A 22,731-nucleotide genomic window follows, 5' to 3' on the forward strand; every position below is an offset into this window, starting at 1 on the left:
TGACCTATAAATGGACTTTTTAAAGTAACCACAGGCACTATTGATCCTAATCTACCTTCAAGAAGGGCAGCAAACACCTTAAGTCTGAAAGAAAACATCCTGTTAAAGGTTTTGCTGCTGAAAAGCAGCTGAAGCACAGGCAGGATTGCTCACAGCAATAGGTACCACAGCTCACCCCACAGCAGAGGCAGAGGGATGTGTGCACTGGAAGGGAACACACACTTTGTCATTTTCTGCTCATTAGGAGTTAATACTGCTGACAACAACAAAAGGGCAAATAGCATTTGGTGTCGTGGCTGTCAGCCACAGTGCAGATTTTGTCACAGAAGCCAGTCAATGACAGTATTCTGCCACTGCTTCAGATCAGGAAAGGAGACATTCAGGGCTCCTATTTCAGTGTGTGCTTCACTGGAAGAGAGGACAAGCAGGACACGCTGGGAAGTGCTGACTCAAACACCAGCTATCAGTGTCTTGCAGAGCCCACGTTTGTTCAGTGGAGATTTTGGGGCCCCTTGCAGGTTGCAGAGCAGTTGACAGCACTATCAGTGGTCTAGAAATGCTAACCAAGCTGGATCCCTTCCTCTCTCTCTCTCTCCTTTTTTTTTTTTTTGAGGTTTTCTAACACATGCAAAACTTTCACCCTTGATCCTCCAGCCAGTGAGCAGTGGAAGGAAGAGACAGAGCCAGTTTCTAGGTAACAGCGCTATTGAAATCCACCCCAGGGCTGGGGTTGACCCATTTGGGAGCTGGCCAGAGGAGCAGAAATCAGCAGAGGCAGAAGCTGCTGGGACATGGGGCTGTCACCTGCTGCTGTCACCCCCTGTGCCACCCCTCTTCACACCCTCCTTTGGGTCCAAGGGGTCCAAACCCTTCTGCTGGTTCAGCACCAGGCAAGAGCTGGCTTAGGAAGCCTGAGACAGAGAGGGGCTGTTCAGCAGAGGCCAAATGCTGAGCTCTGGCCGTGCATCTCTCCCTGGGTTCTGCCTCTGTTCTGCAGGGGAAAGACACCACTCCCCTCAAAAAAAAAAAAAAAAAAAAAAAGAAGGAATAAGTGGAGCCATAGCTCACTGTGCACAGCTTTGGACATTCACTATCTTAATGCAACTAACTTCAAAGCAAAAAATCTTTAAAGATGAAGAAAAGCACTCATACAGTCCCCAGGCAAAAGCATTGCAAAGTGACATGGATCCAGAATTGTTAAACCCTGTGGTGGCTCCTAACCCTCGAGGAGCTGATCATCCTCTGGTAATGGTTCTCCCCATATTTACGGTGTCAGAAATTACACACCTCCCCAACAAGCTTTCTGCAGAATAAGTCTTAGCTGTAATTGCCACATGTGCAAGATGTGGCTGAAAATAAGAGAAACCAAAGGCTCAGACACTCTAAAGACAGCATAAAAATCACACTGGTGAGAGGTTCTCCTCCCCTCTCCCCTCACCACACAGAACAAGATACTGAAGTGTGGGAAGGGAGATTTGGGCTGCTTCTAACCACTGAAGAAAAAAAATGTCCACTTATTTTCTGGGGAAGCAAGATCAGACATGCTGATATGGTGCCTGCATTATCAGCTGCTGATCAGCAACATCTGCCTCTGACACAAGGTGCACACAAAATTAGAAATTAGGGCAATGTTGAGACCATTTGTTCTGAGTGCTGAACTAATCAACTGCAACCTGAGTGCTCATGTCTGAAAAATTGCAACTGAACCCCCTCAGTTCTGTATCCCAGAAAACAAAAAGCCATCAGGAGCATTAATACTTTCAAAGCATTAATACTTTCAAAGCTAGCAAGCAAGAGTATCATTTATATCCTGGTATTAGCATGTAATATTGGCACTTTCAGATAAAACCACTGGCATTTATATATATAAAATCACACAGTTTCGTAATTTTGAGTTCAGGTGTTGCTGCATCTGAAAAGTTGACTGGAAACTGGTTTTCCTTCTGCATTTTATTGACAACACAACTACTCAAAGGTGATTCTAAGTCGTATTAATAGCATAGGTTGTTGAAGGCTACCTATCTTCAAACCTTCTAATGAACAATTTGCTGCTGTGTTTAGACTTACACTTGATGGATTTTTTTTAATGTAACATGCTTTAAGGAAAGCACACAAGAAGTCAGACCCCAAGATATCACTGTACATAGCTGTGCTGGAGGAAATGAGGAAAAGCCAAAATATAGCAGCTGTGAATCTGTTTCTGTGATCTTACAGTACAAAATTGTTTCACTTTAATTTAAAATAGCAATACATAAAATCACAGACTCACAGTCCAACTCCTGGCCCTGCACAGGGCAGCCCCAAGAATCACATCATGTGCCACACAATAGAAAATGAAGGAGAGAATCATTATGAGGAAGATGAACTAGAATAACCCAGGGAGAAGAGAAAAAAAAAAAATCTTTCATCTATAAAGTGGTTTTTAGAATGAGGCTCTATAAGTCAGACATCCTTGTGCTAAGTGTCATGCAAAGGAATGCATTGATTTTTTGCTTTGCCTTTCATGATTTCTATCTACTATTTACTGGAACAGATGGAGAAGATGGCAAGCTGATCTATAAAGGCTCTCCACCCCATGCCTCCCTCTTTTCAGAGGTACAAGCAGAGAAAATAGGAAAAACTTCCCAGGCATCCAAGATGCATTAAGTGGGACATATCTTAATTCAAATCAACATTCTTGGTGAGGGCAGGGAGGTAATGGCAGATTTTGGAGGCTGTGATCCTTCACATGCATGGGCTGATTTGAGATTTTGATATTTTCAGTGCATGCAGAAGGAAACACAACAGTTGTCATTACAAAGCCCTCTCTGCCATTGCTTTTGCACCCAGAAATGGCAAGGCTCCAGCAGAAGCTGCATGGACATCCTCTAAAAGCATATCCTCTAAAAGCACATTCTCAGAAAGCACATCCTCTAAAAGCACATCCTCTGAAAGCACATCCTCTTTCTCTGTGGCTGCCCAGTACCTGCTTTAGAAGTAACCAAATCTCCTCTCTCTCATTTTTTCCAATAGGGAAAACAATCAGAAGGAAACATGGGAATGGCTTGTCACCTCTCTGCAGCTCCAGCCCCTGAAATCCAGAGGCCTCCACACACAGCAAGTTACAAAGGAGGGTCATAGATGTGATATGAATGTGCTCAGCTGCACTGGAGGGGAGAGGTTTGCAGCCGCTGTGCAGCAGCTGATGCCCTGGCAGGGCAGGGTGGGTGATGGCAGTTCAGGGCAGGAGGTGCTGCTCATTTGTCCTCCGTGAGATTTGGGGATTGGTTTCATGTGTGATGCCAATTTGGATCATTAATACTTTGGTCATAAGGCAAAACAGGAGAGGGAAGACTCAAAGTAGGGTACAGATTAACTCATTGTTTCCCAAAGGCTCATTGTTTGAGAGGCTGGAAGTCAGCTTCACATCAGTTCCTGCAATTTCAGAAAGACTTCAGCAGATTTCAATGCACAATTCCTGCAGCTAATTTTTCCAAATCATGTGCTAATTTTTCCATATTAGCTAATTTTTCCAATTTAGCTAATGTGGCTAATTTTTCCATAATTCAGAGTAGGGATCTAAATTAATTGGTAATAAATTCATCTCATGTAAAATAAAATTTTATGTTGTGCCTTGAAATTGCAAGAAGTCTAGGAGTTTTAGTTTTGTGGATTTAAAGCTGCTGATAGTTCTGAATCCATTCAGGAAAATCTCTCAGCTGTGCTCACATCTTGTTTTATAAAGTCAAAAAAAAAAAGGAAAAAAGGATATACTATTTGCAGGCAACCCTGACAAAGGGGAGAGAATGATGAGGAGGACTCCCTCTTATCAGAAGACTGATTAATTACTTTCTTACACTATATTGTTCTATATTATATTACACTATGTTACATTACATCTAAACTGAATCTGCCAAGCACTCAGCTCTGCTCACACTGCACAGAATCTTGTGACTGTCACCCAACAGTCCCAACACACACACACTTGGTCCTGACAGACCAAGGAAACAAAACCCCATCACTTTGAGTAAACAATCTCCATATTGCATTCTACTTTGGCACAAACAGAGGCACTGCAAATAAGATAAGAATTATTTTTTCTTTCTCTGAGGTTCAGAGAATGTGAAACCCAGAAATATTCTTGGGAAGAATTGTGCCTTGCTTTTCTCTGTGAGGAGAAATGTGGTGACAATAGAACAGCTCATCTTCTTCACCAAGCTCCAAATCTGCTGGTGGAGAAATAAAAAGCAAGAAAGCTTAACACTGCTACGGAGCTGATGAGCACTACAGGAATGGGAGGAATGAGAGTTTAGGGCTGCATGCAATATAAAGCACCAGCTCCCAATGCGTGCCTGTTCTTATGGCTCCAAAGCCATTGGGTGAGGTGCACAGGCCCACTTTTGGAGTGCAAAATCCATGGAATCACTTCAGCTGTGAAAGGATGGGCAGGAGTGTTGGGACACCACGAGGCCGATGCTGCTGCTGCTGGCAGGATCCATCCCGCTGCAGGCTCAGCTCTCCAGCTGTGCTGCTGCTGCCCCAAACTCATCACGGCTCACAGATCGTGGTGAGAACTCAGCTGCTTCAGGGCGGAATCACCTCTTCAGGTCCCCAGCACAAGGCAGAAGATCTTCTCCAAAAGCCTCTCGGGGAGAATATTCCAAAATGTGTGGAAAACAAATCATCCCCCTTTAATGAGATGCTTGAGCGCATCCAGAGGAGGAAACAAGGGTGGTGAGGGGCTTGGAACACAAGCCCTGTGAGGAACATTTGAAGGAATTGGGGTTGTTTAGCCTGTTTCTAATCTTTGATAATTGGCCCAGCTGCAACTCCTTAGGGGTGTGATTACTTTCTACACTATCTTTATTTTCTTATATTCTATCCCCCTACAATAAAGTACTGGAATGCTCTTCCCAGGGAGGTGGTAGAATCACCACCTCTGGATGTGTTTAAAAAAAGACTGGGCATGGCACTTGGTGCTCTGGTTTAGTTGAGGTGTTAGGGCATGGGTTGGACTCGATGATCTCAGAGGTCTCTTCCAACCTCATTATTCTGTGATTCTGTGATTGTGTGTAGGGAATATGGGGCAGGGGAGATTCTGCTTCTGAACACTGCAGGGGAAAGAAACAAGGTGGTCCCAAACATCATTTTGCTGAGAAGATCTGGGCTTGGGGTCTTTCCTATCTCCCAGTCTGAATTAATGCAGTGGGGCAGGGGCAGGGATAGGAGTGCTTGGCACCCTCTTGGCTGAGCCTTGCTAAGGGAGGCTGAAGAACCAGAAGGGGCTGACAAGGAGCAGCAAAAGTGCAATACACCATAGTGGCATTTTGGTAACTGAGCAGGTGCCAGCCTCCAGTGATCTTTCATTGAAAGGAGCAGATGAAATTAGGAATCAAAAGGATGAGGGCTCAGCTTAGCCAAGCTATACAGAACAACTGTTTAATTTGGCTTCCTCAGGTGATTCTGATCAGGTTTCTTTGGTTAACTCGAACTGAAGCACAATGCCAAAGAAAATTTGCATTTGATTTACAGCTGAGAGAGAAGTGAAACCATTCAAGAAGAAAGTCAGTGAAGAAAAAATACAGGGAAGTGCTCCTGCACTTGAGCAAATGCTTGAAGATCACAGAATATTTATTAGCAGAATATTTATTAGAATTCAGTCAGTGCTTCACAGATTTCAGGCCCCAAGAGCAAGCATTTGCTATTTTTCAAGGGGATTTATACTTGTGACTTGGAAAGTCCTCCAATACAGGAGCTCCAGCTCCAGCTGTTAGAGTTTATTGAATTGAAGTGAGTGTAGAGACAAAGGTTTGAATGAAGTGTGGCTGGTTTCTGTTAAAGGCTGCCATTATGAGCTGTACAGAGTTTATTCCCTTCTCCCATAACCATTGTCGAACCTTTCCCTGAAGAAAAAGAAGAAAATCTTTTTCAGTGCGAACATACATTAATCAAGAAGCCTAAATCCTGCTCACAGTTGATGAATGCCTGCTCTCAGCTGCATTCTTGCACTGTGACCTGCATATAAACCCCACTGGCACATCTGTCCCCATTGTCACCCTGCACGTGCAGGCACTGGGCACCAGCTTAGCACAAAGGTGCTGCACTGCAGGTGACATCCCCCAGCAGCTGCTGGCCAAGTGTCCCTCACTCCCCATGAGAAAACATGACTCAGACCTGGGGAATCAAGGCTTAAAGATTTATCCCTGTAATCCTCACTGATGGAGTGCAGGAGCCTTGTCTGCCACCACACGCAGTTGGAGTACAGCAGGAGAGGGGCTGCACCAGCCCTTGCTGGGACAGCAATAAGCTGTGAGACACATCAATATCACAAAGAAAACAAAGATCAGCTGTTTCAACTTATTCCTACTGCTTTACATATACAGTAAGATATTATTTGCTGTGTAGAGGGCGATTCCCCTGAAGGACACCACGTTTAAGTGGCAAATTAATTTGCTGCTTACATTCACTGGCTCTTCCAGCTGGCTTAATTCTCATCAGCCACCATAATTTATTAACAGTGAGGTGAGAAAAGACATGAATCAGCTTAATGTGCTATAAGTAGGGCATTGTCATGGCAACAAGATGCAGACTGTTTTCTACTATTTATGTATGGTTTGTTTTGTGCTCAACCTTGAGACGCCGCTTGGAATTACTAGAATTAGAAACATCTTTTTTTTTTCAACTTTTTTTTTTTCTATTCAGTGTATTTTTCATAAATTATTAAAATAAGCATGTGAAAGGCTCCAGAGCATCTCTCCAGGAAAAGGGCTGCATGCTTTCAATGAGTCTTCCTAGAAACAGGAGCCTTTACTCTGATCTCCCAACCATTTTCTCACATTGTCACACAACTATGGATCAGCTCCCAGTTCATACAAGTCTGAGACCATGAACAGACCTTCACTGTTGCATGCTCTATATTTAACTATTACCTGGGGGTAGAGGGAGAATTAGACGATATTACTGAAGAAAGAGAAAGCTTTTGTATTTTCTTCAATGCAGCCCATTGTACTTAGGGCATGAAAAAAAAAAAATTAGCATGTTGCATTTTTACAGACTCATGATGAGGAAATATAAAGTTAAAAATTAACAATAAAGGATTTTTATTGCCTTCCCCTATCCACCTTTTGCACGAGCAATTAATGCTTTTAAATAAAGCCAGTTCTTCATTCATTCATTTTATTCACCCTTCTGCATAAAAGGAACAGTTCAAATGCTAACAGAGGCCTTTGAAAAGCAATTACCAATATCACTCTTTTGTTTTCTTGACTTTTCTCCACTACCTTAGGAATCTGCTATCAAATAGCTAATGAAAATCAAAACATGTCTGAGATGTGTCAGGAAAAACACAAGGAAACATTAAAACCCTTTCACAACAAATTTTGCAGGCTTTAAACATTGCTTTATACTCAGTAAGGAAAATAATTTGAAAAATTCAAAGAATTATTCCCCTTCTCTCCATCCAGTACTCACTTGATTTCTTTTTTAATATGTCAGAGTTTATATTACCCTAGGTACTTCTTTGCATAATATGTAGGGCAACAGGCAACCAGGCAGCACCATAACACACAAGAAAACAAAAAGTTCTAAAAAGTTATTTTTTAGAAACTCAAGAAAAAAGAGTAAACAATATAATTTTGAGCTCAAAAAATGCTATCAAGTGTGGTCCTGCTGTCACCTTCTTGCAGGGGCTCCACACTGCTGTCCCCTTATCACAAAAGTTCCATACCTTCCTGGGGTTTTCTCGTGGTCAGCTCCTCAGAGCACTGCCTCTTTCCTCTTCACAAAGCAGCCACTGACTCCAGTGCCCTTCTCACCCAGCCACCCCACTCTTTTATAGCCTCTTCTTCTCCTTGGTCACAGCTGTGGCCTGCTAAAGTCAGGCCTGTTCCTAATCTTTGATAATTGGCCCAGCTGCAGCTCCTTAGGGGTGAGATTACTTTCTACACTATCTTTATTTTCTTATATTCCATCCCCCTACATGATCTAGTCTTCCTGGGCATTTTTTCACTGTTCAAGGCTGCACTTTTCCATGGCCAGATTGCATTTCAGCTGCCTTCTCCTCTCACAGCACAGCTAACTTTGAAAAGGAAGGTTGTTTTGAAAACTGGCTTGTGCTCTTCTTTCCTTGCTCAAGTGTAAGAGGGCAGTCTGAAATGTTTCTCCCCCTTGGGCATTTCTGACTGCTCAGAGCCACAGGGCACGTCCCTCATGTTGGTGAGATCAGGGAATGCTTTTTTGATGCTGGGGGGAGTGCTAACAGCATCCCAATAGAATTTTCCCCCTGGTGTTCCAGTGTGTGGGCATTGTGTGCCAGGTTACTGCAGGTGGATGGTGACTCCTTCCTGTCCATCCTGACCACAGGCAAGGGCATGGAATGAGACATTAACAAAGTAAACCAAACCAAATCCCTGCCCTTTTGTAACTACCTGGTGTTTTCTCCACTCAGAAAATGAAGGATACACACCCTCAGCCTTCCCTAAGCTACCTCTTCTCTGTTAAAAATGAACATATATTTCAATAACAAACTTTCTGTACAGTTTTCAGCCTGCACCTGTAGGAAATAATATCTAACAAGATATTACTAATTTGTTATTTGACCCTAGATTGATCTTTTCACCTGCCCGTGATTCTTGTTACTGAAAGGTACTGAGGCAAGAATCCATCAGGGAAACCAGACTCTGAAAAATGCTTCATTATTTGTCTTTTCTCTGTGTTAGCTAAAACTGAATTTCCGCATTAATAAATATCATTGATATCACATCTCTCTTCCCAGTCCTGACAAGACGTCAGCAGAAGAAAGGAAAAACTCAGGAAGGAGCTTAGGGTTCCCAAGATGGGAGGAGGGAGAAGGAAAAGGAGAAGGAGGTGCCTGGGCTCAGTTTGACCTCGTAATTTGTGATCTGGAAAACATGAGTTTGGGCAGGCATTTGCAGAAAAAGATGAGGACCCACATATCCCAATCCCAGAGAAAGCAGATAGGAGGCAGGGGCTGCCTTCTGAACACCAGCCCACGCCTCAGGGGAAGGGATTCACCAAGAGGATGGAGGCAGAAACCCCTCATCCAGCCCAAGGGTATTTTGAACTCCTCACTTGGTTGCAACATCTGAATTCTAGACAGAAGATATTGCTTTTGTTGGTAAAAAAACCTGTGTTTTTGCAGGAGGTTACTTTTGAAATCAGGTGATTAACCCTGTTGTGTGGAGTCAGGGGAGATCATTCCCCACTTTGGGAACTTTGGGCTTCAGAATGGAGGCTCTGAATACCATGGGGAGGAGACAGCCCTTCATCAGCTGGATCTGGAATGGCTCTGATTCTCTGATTTTGTTTCAGCTAATGACACTGGATGTAGGGCCAGGCAACTGAAAAAGAATTAAAATGCAAATGATGAAGAATACAGCTCACATAGCACTCATGCCATGCAATTGAAAAGAGTCAGTAAAATTGAGCCCCATTTTTCATAACACATTGCAAAATTCTGCAAGAGTTGTAGCATGTAGAGAACAACTGGTGGCTATTGAATGACTTAGTAAGTGAGATTTTAAAAGATGTAAAAGGACTGCCACCACTGGCAGAGGCAAGGAAAACCATGTGGAGCCGTACACAGCCCTCAGGATCACAGAAGTTGCCATGTTAACCACTGTGCTTTGCCATAAAAACTGCCTGCTGTAGTGAGGAAATGCTTTTCATGGTAGTGTGACATGGAATAGTGAACTGTATTTGTGGAGGAAATGTGATTTATCCCCTGGAAGGATCTTGGCATTTCCATGTTAGAAGCATTGCTGTTCATGAGGTCAGCTCTTGGTCTAAACCCTGTGCTGTGAGAAACACAATCAATCAGTTTATTTCTGTACAGGGGAGCACGAATCTCACACTTGGGCTGGAGCTTCCCAGTATCCTCACACTGAGATAAATTAACTGATTAAAATAAGGCAACTCACGTGGCTAATGGGGAAGATGAATATTTTCATTAAGTTCATAGGAAAACAAAGGCTGATTTAGACAATTTTTAGGCTTTCCTAAAATATATCTAAGACTTTATGTGCACATCTCACAATATGGCAAGACTGAGGTTGCTGCAATGCTGGCACCACTCTGATTTTCAGTCTGTGCCCATTTCCTCGGGGATTGATAGGGATCTGGAGAAGACCAGGTTCAGCAGAGCTGCTTTCTTAGCTTACCTTGTAATGCTTTCCAAGATAACCATCAGGGAGGGAAGTGCACAGAAGGCTTTTTCCCATCCTGTACAATGTCCTGAGCCTTGAAAAACACCTCTGTTCTCCAGAGCACCCAGTGCCAGCTGGGGCCAAGGAGGGAGAAGAGCTGGAGCTGGAGGAGAAGGGGCAGTGGCTCACTGGAGAGTGTCCAGCTGCTGGTGGGGTCCTGCAGAGCCCCAAGCCTGACTGAGCCACCTGCTGGACCTCTGACCCCCTCTGCCCCCCTGGCCTTGCTCAGAGCATCACCAGGAGTCTCCACACGGCAGCGCAGAGAGCCCTGGTTCCCTGCTTTGGAGGGAGACACCTGGCAAAGCATCTCCCACCTCTTTCCTGTGCACAGACTCCCGGGGAAAGCTTTGGGATGGGTGCCCAGAAGGAGTGGGGCAGTTGGAAAGCCAGGGGGCACCTGGGTGTGTGCAGGGCTGGCACCTGGCTCCCAATCCCATCCCCATCCCCTTACCCTTTCCCATCCCCATCCTCATCCCATCCCCATTCCCATCCCCATCCCCATCCCCATCCAATCCCCATCCCCATCCCATCCCATCCCCATCCCATCCCATCCCCATCCCCATCCCATCCCATCCCATCCCATCCCCATCCCCATTCCCATCCCCATCCCCATCCAATCCCCATTCCCATCCCATCCCATCCCCATTCCCATCCCCATCCCATTCCCATCCCCATCCCATCCCCATCCCCATCCCCATCCCCATCCCATCCCATCCCATCCCCATCCCATTCCCATCCCATCCCATCCCCATCCCATCCCATCCCATCCCATCCCATCCCCATCTCCATCCCATCCCAACCCATCCCATCCCATCCCCATTTCCATCCCATCCCCATTCCCATCCCCATCCCCATCCCCATTCCCATCCCATCCCATCCCCATCCCCATTCCCATCCCATCCCCATCCCATCCCCATCCCCATCCCATCCCCATCCCCATCCCCATCCCCATCCCATCCCATCCCCATCCCCATCCCATCCCCATCCCCATCCCCATCCCCATCCCCATCCCCATCCCATCCCATCCCCATCCCCATCCCCATCTCCATCCCATCCCATCCCCATTCCCATCCCCATCCCCATCCCCATCCCATCCCATCCCCATGCACATCCCCATCCCATCCCCATCCCCATCCCATCCCCATTCCCATCCCCATCCCCATCCCCATCCCATCCCCATCCAATCCCATCCCATCCCTGGCCGCACACGGCCCCAGGCAGGATCCCGGCATCTCCAGGAATTGGAAATTAGCGTTTGCCATCTAGCGGCAGCCTCGGGCTCCTGGGAGCAGCGCGCACCCCATTCAGGTTTTAGGGCGATCCGTGTATGATTTCTGACCCAGACAGGATTTCTGAGCCTGCCGCCATCCCGGTGCGCCTGCAGGAGCGGTGGATGGAGCTCGGAGCGCTGTCGCTGCTGGCTGTGGCGCTGTCACTGTCCCGCGGTGCATGGGGACGGCTCCGGGCAGCACTAAATCCTGGGGAGTTTAAAAATCTCCCACAGCCAAACACCTCCAAAAAATTTCTCTGGGATGAAAAGACGATGCAGTGAAATGCAGTCAGTTCCCTCCACGTTCTTGCCGTGCCTCGCACCGGGGTAACTCCCAGGGGACAGTCTCCTTTGTTTCCTTCAAGTGTTTTGTTTCCCGTTGGAGGAGCCGCACCTGGAAGCGACAGCCGTGCCCTGCTCCGGGTGATGCTCCCGTGCGCCAGAGCAGAGCTGCCAGGAGCCAGCCTCTGAAAAACGCCAGCCCCTTGGTTTTAAACTTTTAAAGTTTAATAGTAATAGAATGGTTATAAAAATAGCAATATAATTAGAGTAATACAAATCTGGACAATTTGGATTAGGACAATATGAGACAATAGAAACAAAGAGTTACGGACAGTCCGGGTACCTCTTTCTGGGCAAAATAAGCCTGAAAAAGGACCCACGTTAACAGAGGATTAACCCTTAAAAGCAACAGCCTGTTGCATATTCATACACCTCATACATGATGCACAAATTCCATTCAAACACAGGATTCTGTCTGGTCAGTGTCAGCTTCTTCCTCTGAATCCTGACGGCGCCTTTGAGCCTGAGCAAGGCAGGAAGAAGTTCATTTCTTCTGATAATGGGACAATAAATTCTCTTTCTCTGAAAGATTCAGGTGTCCTGGGGCTGCTATCTTAAAAAAAGTATTGTACATAGCATAGTTTCTATTTTAACATTTTGTTATAACCTAAAACTATATTTAACACACTACTAAAGAGATTTAATACAGCATAACTTTCTAACATAACACATATAATATTAATTTTAATATTTGCGAAAAGCCAATCATAAAATACACATTTTTCACAAGCTTCCTCTGAGCATCACACATTCCCTGTGTGGATCCATATAGGATGTGCCTATAGGACTCATACGGAGACCACCCCTGGCATCACCTGTAATTTATTTTTATAAGGAGCAGCAACGTGAGGCAGCAGGAGCATGGGCAGGTCTCCAAAGAGAAGAGGAGGTTAAGGATCCTTCATAGAGGAAGGCAGCAGAGAATGGCTGTGGCTGAGCACAGGGCCTGGAGAGGGAGCTCAGGGAAGGTCTGGGAGGTGACAGAAAGCACTCAGGGAGCATGGTTGACGTGGGTGACCAGATTGTCATTAAGGAGCTGCAGGATGCCTGCACAATCTCTCCTCTTCCAAATACAACGCTTCCATTAACAGAACTCCAGGTGGTATTAGCAATTTCTGCAGCATAATCACATTGTTGAGTCATATTTAATTTATGAACCACTATACACAGAGTATAATTTTCTCATATTGACGCTGAGCTGATTATTTCCCAATTCATATTTATGCATTTGATATCTCCCTCTGCAGTGTAGCACTTCATACTTGTCATTAGTGAACTTCATCTTGTTGATCTGAGACCATCTCTTCAATTTAGCATTTGGCATTCTGATCCTGCCTGCCAGACTGAGCAAAATTTACAAGAGTACTCTATATTTATCCTGAAAATCACTAATAAAAATATTGACTGAAATCAGTTCTGAAGATCTCTGCACATCTGCTTGGAACGCTCTCTTGAAATTTCCTTCAAGTTTGACATTGAGTCATTGGCAATAATGCTTTGAGAGTTTTTTCATCTATTTGTATACACACTGATAATCATGATTTCATATAAACTGCATTTTTGCTTGCTTGTATGTATGAATTAGTGCCAAAAGTCTTATTAAATATATTGCCTTCTGTTTCTCCCCATCATCAGTACTTAGAATACAAATATTCAGGTCCTGCTACAAAACTGTGCAGCTATGTTGGACAGAAGTAATTTTTAATTCCCTTCCTTCGAAGTTATTAATTTCATTAAATGAGAATTAGGTTTCCTTCTTTAGTGAAGGAACTTATGAGGCATAAGCTATTCAAATTATGTTGAGAGTCCAGAGGGGAAAAAAACCAAAGCTCTGTACCTTCAAATTTCACTTTGTGTGCAGCGTCAGCACAATAAAAATATTTGCTGGTGATGTAGATGCTACTTAGTACAGCAAACAGGACTGAAATTATGCAAGTGCCTATTAATCCTAAGATAGGATTCCTGGTAAAAGGAGGAAAATAGGAAAAGTGCTTAATAACCATAACTGTGTCAGTTTTACTGCTAGCACATAATTAGATCAGAAGGAGATGATTTCAAAATGTCCAGAGCATAACTGCTTCTTGCTATTTAGATGGTCTGTTTCTGAATAAAAAGCTGCAGTTCATCTTATATTTTTAAGTGTAAGAATCTTTTTGGGGCCTATGTCTCCAGAGTGGTGGCATGGTAGGAGGCTGCTTCTTCCCAGCCTCTGCAGAGGAAAAGTATCTAAACCAACCAAAAAAAAAATTTACCATGTTTATAAAGGTTTATAAAGGTTTATAGAGGGGTTTGGATTTTTCCCTGCAGGAAATCTCTCCCATGTAATGTCTCTGTTCCTGGCACAGGCTGGAGGATTTTAGGGATGCCACTGATCTGGAACGGAGCATCCGCATGCCAGCCCCTCTCAGACAGGTGCTTGGGAAGATGCCAGGAAAAACAGCCCCACAATGGAAACAAAGAAATCACTCACCAACCTCTTCCCATAAAAAACACGTGCTAAGGGAATGCAACCAAGGATCCAATCTGGTAAACAGCTTGAGGGACAGGGCCAGCAAAGCCTGACCTGTGCTGCAGGAGGCAGGAGGGATTTGGGCGCTGCCTGCGAGCGGCCCTGCTGCTTTGGGGAAGGCAGATGGTCACACTGCCTTCCTCTTCTTTTTAAGCGTCCTGCTGGCTTTCCCTGCAGGAGCTGTCCCACTGAGAGCAGCAGTAAATGTCATTTTGTAGGTGTCTGCGAGAGAATAAAAGTGGCCCCAATGCAGCAGCCCATGAAAGGCGTGAGTGCAGACAGGGATGAATCACGCCAGCCCCGAGTCAGCTCCCACCCAGAGCCCGTGTAGGTGTTATTGTGGCTGTGGCAGCCTCCAAAGGAGGCAATTGCACAAATTCCAGGCTGGCAGTGGCTCCTGTTAGCAGCAGTTTGGGTAACACTGCTCACATCACCTTCTCACCTTACACCCTGTTCCTTGAAGGAGGTTTGGCTGTAAACTCCTCCCGACTCCACACTAATTCCAAAGGGTAACATGAGCATCAATTAGGCCCTGCCATGACTCAGAAAATGAAATACTGCCCTTGGTGGGAAGTCAAGACCGCGTGTTTTCCCCTGCCTTCAGCAGCACACGTTGTCCTACCCACTAGGTGTCCCTGCCAGCCAGGGAAACAGAGCGCCGCAGCCAGGGCTGTGTTTGCTCCGTTCCGCTTGGCGTCAGCTGAAAGCATCAGACACGGACAACAACCCAGGAAACATGTCTGAAATAACTTCTTCTCCCTTCTTCTTTCTTTCTTTTCTTTTTTTTTTTTTTTCAACCCTCCTTTTTTGAAGCAGCTTCAAACTCATGCACAACGCACAGGATGGAAAAGGCAGCTCTCCATTTTGCTCTGCAGCGTAATAGAAAGTTTTTGGCCTGAAGGAGAATGGTTTCCCCTCCTGGATAGAGAGCAGGTGATGGGCTACTTTAGCCCAAGCATCACCAGCTTAATCCCTCCATCCTCATCTGTGACTTCTCCAGGAGCCAGACAAATTGTACTGTAATCCCTCACCTCTATTTGCCCATCTTCAGAATGGATCCTGTGCCGTTTTGTCTCTTCCACCGTGGAGCTGAGAGGTTAAATGAAGGGTGATAATGTTCTTTTGCTTCCCAATTTTAAAAAATCAATATTTAAATTACTATCAATGTGTGGGTGTTCAAGTCTCACCAAAAAAAATCCTAATTTGTGGGTAAATAGGGTTAGGTGGATGCAGGTGTTTATAACCTCAACATGGATTAGGCATAGCACACACGTGCAGTGGCTGCCTCTGTAAAGAAGAGACTATTTTTTCCCCTGCTAAAATTTGCTCCAGTAATCCTTGGAGAGTTCCCAGAGGTCAGCAGACAATCATGGAAGAAAGTGAAGATGTTAAAGGAAGCTCAGATCTGCAGATGTGGCAGCTTCTGCCAGCCCAGGAAGAGGAAGCAGGAGGCAAAATCTTGAAGACATGCAGGGAATTTTTTTTGTCTTGAAAAAGGTTTCGTCTCTTTGTGATGCTGAACTGGGGGACGACAAAGGGGCAGAAAAAGCCTGTGTGCTAAACAAGGCAAAGAAACTCGTTCCACATTTTTGGGGTTCTCTTTCCTGATCTGTCACAGAAGGGCAGCAGCATTTCCATGTCTCCTAGTGATGCTGCTTTAGGAGCAGCCTGAAATCCTTGGAGAGGAGAAGGAAATCCGCAGTTTTTCTGAACCATCACACATTTTGTGAACTGCCTTTCAGGATGGTTTGTGCCCCCGCAGCCTGCTCCAAAGGCTCTGTGCTTGGGAGCCATCCATGGGCAGCAGGGATTGTGCAAACACTGAGCAAACACCCGGGGAGAGCCACCCCTGCCACAAAGGACCTGCTCTCCAAACAGCACAGCAGGGGAAGAATAGCAGCAGGAGGATTAGAAATCAGCTGAAATCAGAGCCCAGAGAGACAGAAGCCTGGGGTTCTGATTTCCAGCCCAGCAATCTGCTCTTGCTCACGGCCAGCAGCTGTGGCCAGGGCTCCAATGGCTCCAAAGAGAATTGTGAGTGGCTCTGTATTTTTAACTGCCAGGAGCTTTACATACCCCTGGACTTGGGTGCCCCAGGGACACTGTCCCCTCCTGGCCCCAGGACAGCTTGGAGGGTGCTCAGATGGTGGCTGGAAGGTGACCTTCACAGCAGAAATGCCATGCAAGCAAAGGGGCAGCAGGAGGGCACAGCTCTTGTGAAATCCTGCTGTTGGAACACCTTCACATTTTGCAACACCAAGCCAAAAAGCTCTTTGTCTTATGGATTTAGGACTAACCATAGGAAGAACTGTGTTTGTCTCATGTTAATCACCTAGGCAACTGGGAAAGCAGAAGTGAGCTTCCCTTTCTGGAGGGCTTTAGAATCTGCCAGTTCATTCAAATGTCTTTTTCTGGCACAGCAGAAACACGGGTGGTTCTGCTGCAAAATTCGGTTTTTAGAAGAAAAATCGTACCTACAAACAATCACTTTGGGTTTGTAGCTTTTCCCTTCCCACAGGTGTTGTGTGCCTGCAAGCCCAGGTAGTGATTTAATGACCCAGGATCTACATTAGAAGTACAGCCTTTCCCCTCATTTTAATTTCTCCTCCCTGGGATCCTCCCACTGGATATGTTGGGGACCAAGGAATGGGCTGGGAACTGCCCTCTCCTTTTCCAGTCAGCAGGGAATGGATGAAAGCCTCTCATGCTTTGAAAGGGAGGTTGTTAAGGATAGGAGGGCATATCCCAAAAATGAAGTAATGCCATGCAGGTGCAGACCTGAGGCTTGTGTCACACTGCTGCAATCAGTAAGGAACAACCCAGCCTGCACAGGGTCCTGCAGGATTCAAGTCCCAACCTTTATCGTGGGCTGGGGCAGGAAAAAGGCAAAAAGGCCCCTAGCAAGGAGCAAGGTTGTATTTTTCCTAGTGGTTCACTCAAATCTGAAGTTGTTTTTGTGAATAAATGCTAGCATTAGCATCTGCTATTTTATGGAAACGTGTACAAAATCATAAGTTGAAAATTCTGTTGAAGTTGATCTTTTGGCAGATCTTTGAGGCCCTCAAAGCAAAACAAAAAACAAAAAACCAACAACAAAACCAACAAAAAACCCCACAGACAGCTCCTACAATCCTAAAACAAAAAAAGGTTAATTTTAATTTGATTGTTCCTATTCTTGTCCAGATTGCTTTACTTCTGATCGATTTTGATAGTTTTTCACAGATTTGTTTCCTAAATGGAAAAAAACCAACATCCTTTCTGGATGGTGCTGTCCTAAAAGAAAAACATGGTTTTGTAATGTCTTTATTTACATTGTTTCAAAACATATTTTCCTTTCCCTGAAAGGAAATGTTTATGAGGTTTGGCTTTTCTCTCTATATTTCCTAGGCAGCTGCTGGTGCTTTGCTCTGCCTGCCTAAGCCCAGCATTAACTCCAAATCTTTAGTATTATTTTATTCAGCAGGAAAAAAAATAATCTGAATTTTCTAGCTCATCTACAGCTCCACAGAGGGGGCGTGAAGCCCTGATATTTCATTTGGGCAACATTTAGAAAACTTTCTAACAACTTTGCAAAGTTATAAATAATTGTACAAAAGGTGCAAGGACTTGCAGAGACAAGCCAAGTGTATGAGGCCCAGAAACTGAGGGAATTAGAAATTTTTCCATCTGCTTGGATGAGTTTTGGTTTAAACACTAGAAAGTCAGATCCATCTGAACATGCTGGATGAATGGAAAAGTTACAGAGCTGTGGACAACACCATGCATTTCACTCCACAGAGGCTGGTGAATAAGGCAGAGAGAAGGAAGAAACATGAGCAGATTCTCTACCAATCTTTTCAGCAAAAGCACAAAACAAGCAAGAGCAGAAGGAGCTCAGCCACCTTGTGAACCCCTGTAGAAGGGATAAATTCATGGTGAGGATGAAGGAGAAGCTGTGCCTGTGCTCACAGCACCTGGAGCAGGAGAGAGCAGGGAGCACAACCTGGAGAGCACAGAGTACATGGAGAACATGGAAATCTCCTGCATCCAACATGCAGCCTGCAAGGTTTGGGTTTATTTTGTGGTTTGTTTTTTTTGTTGGTTTTTTTTTTTTTTTTTCCCCAAGGCCATGCAGCTGTAAAGGGGAAAGAACTGAAGGCCTGGAAAATTCAGGAAGTGAAAGGACCAGTTTCAATATTTCTTAAGTGTAGAATTAATAGAAGGCAGAGATACACTGCTTAACCACTAAGATGCAACTAAAAATGAAACATTAAAGGTTAATTCTTGATTATTTTCAACAACTGGAATTAGTGAATGAAATTGCTGATCACAATGCATCTGCCTTTAAATTTTAACGAGGATCTCACAGGATAAATTTTAGTGACACTCACAGGATAAAGCCATGGGACTGTCAGCACATGGTGGCTCTAGGAAGAGATGGAATCCAATCACTTGTGTGTGTAATATTTTTTTTTAACATTTCAAACCAAGTAAAGAAAAATGACATTTATTCATTAAAAAGGATAAATTTTTGGGAGCCTGATACAAGCCTCTGGACCACCAATAAGAAGGGAACTTGTGTGTGCAGAGCAACTATCATCTTCAAACAGACTTGCTGAACCTGGGCCCAGAAATTATGAATAATTGGGCAGTCTTATTTGCAAAGGAAGACTGGCATTAGCACACAGAAAGTGTTAAAGTGGTGAAATAAAGGAAAGGGACATTGGAATAAAAGGGAGGAATTGGCAAGGACAAGGTTCTGTGGCACTGGGATCTGGCTGCAATAAGGCAGAGGGAGGAGGGGATATCTCCTGTATAGGAAGAAAAGAAGTTAAGTCTGCAGGTTACAAATGGATGTAATATGAGATGGAAGCCATATGTTGTCATTTCCACTCCCCCTGCAAAAGACATCCTCCCTAAAGTCTTGATCAAGGAGTGGGCTGTAAATCACAGAAGAGGCAGGATGCAAAGTTCAGTAATTTCCATTAACTGACACCAGGCTAGCACTGTAATTGGTAAAAAAGTGGTTTGGGGCAGTCTATTAACTTCTACTTTGCTGCTCATCATTCCCACCAGTTCACAAGAGAGTAAAAGGCAGTCAGATACCCAGCTGTCTATTAATAATTGATTTCATGTAATTCATGAAGTGTGAGTAATCTGTTTCCTTGTTTCTCTGTTTAATATAATCCATGAATCATGGTGACCAGTAAAGAGGCTGATTGACCACTCAATGCTAAGTTTTTTTGCTAATTCCAACAATTGACTTGCATTTAAGAAAGTTAAATGGCTGCTAAATACTTTGTGGTTATTACAGGAATGCTGTGGAAGAGGGAGACAATTAGGCCGTTCATTAGATAGTGTTCATTTTTGGATAAGACCTTGTAACTCTGCCTTGTGCTGCTTCCAGTAGTCCCAAGTCTGCCCAACATTAGATACTACAATAATTGTTGTCAAACACAGACCTCTCTCTTTTTGGCCCAGTGTCTTGTCTCTCCCAGACCCAAGTAAAGGTTTAACTTGCAGAAGTCACTTTTATCCTCACCATATTGCTACAGGTATCAGCATCATGGTATCTATTTACCCCACAGTAATCACAAAAGATCTCCTATTTTCAATACCTTTTCAAGGTGAGGAACTGCTACTCTTCCTCTTTTACTCATAGGGAAACAAGGAGCTGGGAGTGTGTCAAGAACCTGGCTTTGCTAATTGTGCTATTTCAGGCACTTCTGCTTGTGAGCATATGTGTGTTTTCCACCAATGCCAAGGTTTTCACTCACTGAGTGTCACTTCCTTTGTTAGCTCCAAATGTGCAGAGGCTGAAAGGGCATCTTTACTAGTGAAAAATCTCTCAAGAACTCTTATAAATCATTCAAGCTTCTGGTTGAAAATGTTTCCTTTCACACACTTCTTAGTGCCAAATACAGGCCCATCTGGAATCATTATTAATTGTGTTGAACTGTTTAATTCCAAATGGTTCTCTTTTTTGTTTCTTTTTTCTTTTTTTTTAAGAAAGACTTGATTCAGTATTTTATAACCATAATTGGAATAGCACATTAAGACTCAACAGCTCATTTTTTTATTCCAGGAAATGGCAAGCAACACATCTTGTACTCAATCAGTCACATTAATAGAGCAATGCTAAAAAATCTTGTAACATGCAGCTACCCACTAGTTTAATTCCTCTTACATATTTGTTTGCCATACAAACAGATTAGAATGAAAGCTTCTTAAACAATTTGGAGCACTCCTCTGTGTATGCTTTGTTGAGCACATCAGCCAGAGAACTGGAAGAATAGGTGCTCTGCTACTGAAATGGCTGAGCAAAGTGCAGAGCGTGCTCCTCCAGATACAAACTCACATCAAGACAGTTATTTCTGGTTCATCATCAGGACTGAAAAATTAAATTCAGTTTGCAAGCAAAGACCCATTCACATTTCAAAGAGAAAAGCACCAAAAAAAAAAAAAAAAGCAGTGGTTTTGTGCAAACCTGCTTATTTAACCTGTTTTTGCGTTAAACATTGCTTCTGGGGTTTGAATGTTCGTGTTGAAGGGAAGGGAACTGTGAAAACCTTGGTGTCATTTATGTCAGCAGCACAATTCCTGATGAGTAACACTCAGGACAGCTGGGAAGTTCTCTGCACAGTTCTCCACATGCAGCTGATGTGGTGGGAGACGCTTGGGCTGCACTTTTGGCTCCCCACACTTGCTCTGAAGAGCAGTCACAGACCCCCAGAGCTCCGTGGGGCTGCTCAGTGCAGCAGGCAGGCTGCAAACACACAGCCAGGCACCCTGGCTGCCCACTGCAGGGCACAGCTGGCATCCCCCACGAGCTGGGCATGAGAGCTCAGGAAGGTTTTCATCCCTGGAAGCTGGTGATTAATGTTCGTAGGTATGGAACCAGCCAGGGCTCAGAGAGATGCAATTAGAAATTCATAGCCAGACTGTCATGATACAAATTAGCCTCAGCACTCATTTTCTTTGGCAAAACTCCCATTCTTTGGATGCCTTTCTGGTGAAATTTACTGTGACATGAAAGATATCCAAAATACAGATAAAAGGAGTAGTTTTCCAAGTGCAAAATCCACTGGAAGTGTTCGCTTTAAACTCCCCATAAAATAAGCTGGAAGGCAGCTTTCATGTCTGGTCCATACTCCTGCTCAAAACAGGGTCAGCTTTGAAGTGAGATGGAGGTACTCAGGGCCTCATCCAGATAGGTTTTGAGTATACCCAAGAATGGAGAGCTTACAACCTCTCTGAGCACTTATTCTAGCACCAGATCTTCTTTACCATGAAGTTTTTCTCCTTTTTTCCTACTGGGATCCACCTTGCTGGGGTTCACTGCCCCTTGCCTTTCATAGTGCACCCCCAAGAGGAGTCAGGCTCCATCTGGTCTATAATCATTTAATAGGTAGTTACAGGGAGCAATTAGATACTCCCTGAGCCATCTCTTCCCCAGATGAACCACCAGCTCTCCCAGCCTGTCCTTGTACTCCATGCAAGGAGTACTCCATGCACTCCATGTGCCCCTGCAACCTGAGCATCTTGGTGCTTTTTGCTGAACTTGACCCAGCACAGGATCATACAATGGTTTGATTTGGAAGGGACCTTAAAGATCACATCGTTCCAATCTTTGAGCAGCCTGGTCTAATGGACATCTTCCATTAGATCACTCAAAGCATCACCCAACCTGGCCTAGAGCACTCCCAGGGATGGGGCAGCCACAATGGCCCTAGGCAACCTCACCACCAAACTGTTGTCCACCAGGAGCCCTGGGTCTTGCCCCGAAAGCTGCTTTCTAGCAAGCCCTGCCTGAGTTGTTGCAGGACATTATTCCTTACTGGGTGCAGGACTTTGCCTTTATTGGACTTGGTGAAGTTTCTCTCAACCCATTTCTCCAGCCAGCTGTCATCCCTCTTCAATGTCCTGGCCTTCAGTGCATCCACTCTTCCACCAGTTTTGGGTCATCAGTGAACTTGGAGAGGTTCCATCCCACTCCATTGTCCAGCTTTAATGAAGAACATCCAACTCTGCAGTGAACCCTGATGAACACCACCAGTAACCAGTCTCTACTTCAGCTCTGATCTGCTCCATGGAATACCTGGAGCCCTGTGGTCCAGTCAATTTTCCACTCCTCCTGTTACCCTCCTGCCCAGTGCTGGAATCCAAAATGCAGGGAACTCTCAGAACTTTGGGCCTGCAAGCCAAAGCTTAGAATTAAACACAGGATTTGATCTGAGACCTTGGAAAGGGCTTCCAAACTGAGGTGCTAGAAATGAGAATGTGGATTTATAGTTTAAAGCAGACATGTTAAGCTAAGTAGAGGAAAGTTTAGAGTTTTAGAGTACACTATTCTAAGGTTGTGTGTGATAGTGTGATTGGCTAAGAAAGTTTACACTGTAGCATGAGTCCATAAGATGAAATATTTAAGG

The sequence above is a fragment of the Melozone crissalis genome, unplaced genomic scaffold (genome assembly GCF_028551555.1).
Source record: "Melozone crissalis strain CALT ecotype California unplaced genomic scaffold, PUWL_Pcris_2 ptg000081l_1, whole genome shotgun sequence".
NCBI lineage: Eukaryota > Metazoa > Chordata > Aves > Passeriformes > Passerellidae > Melozone > Melozone crissalis.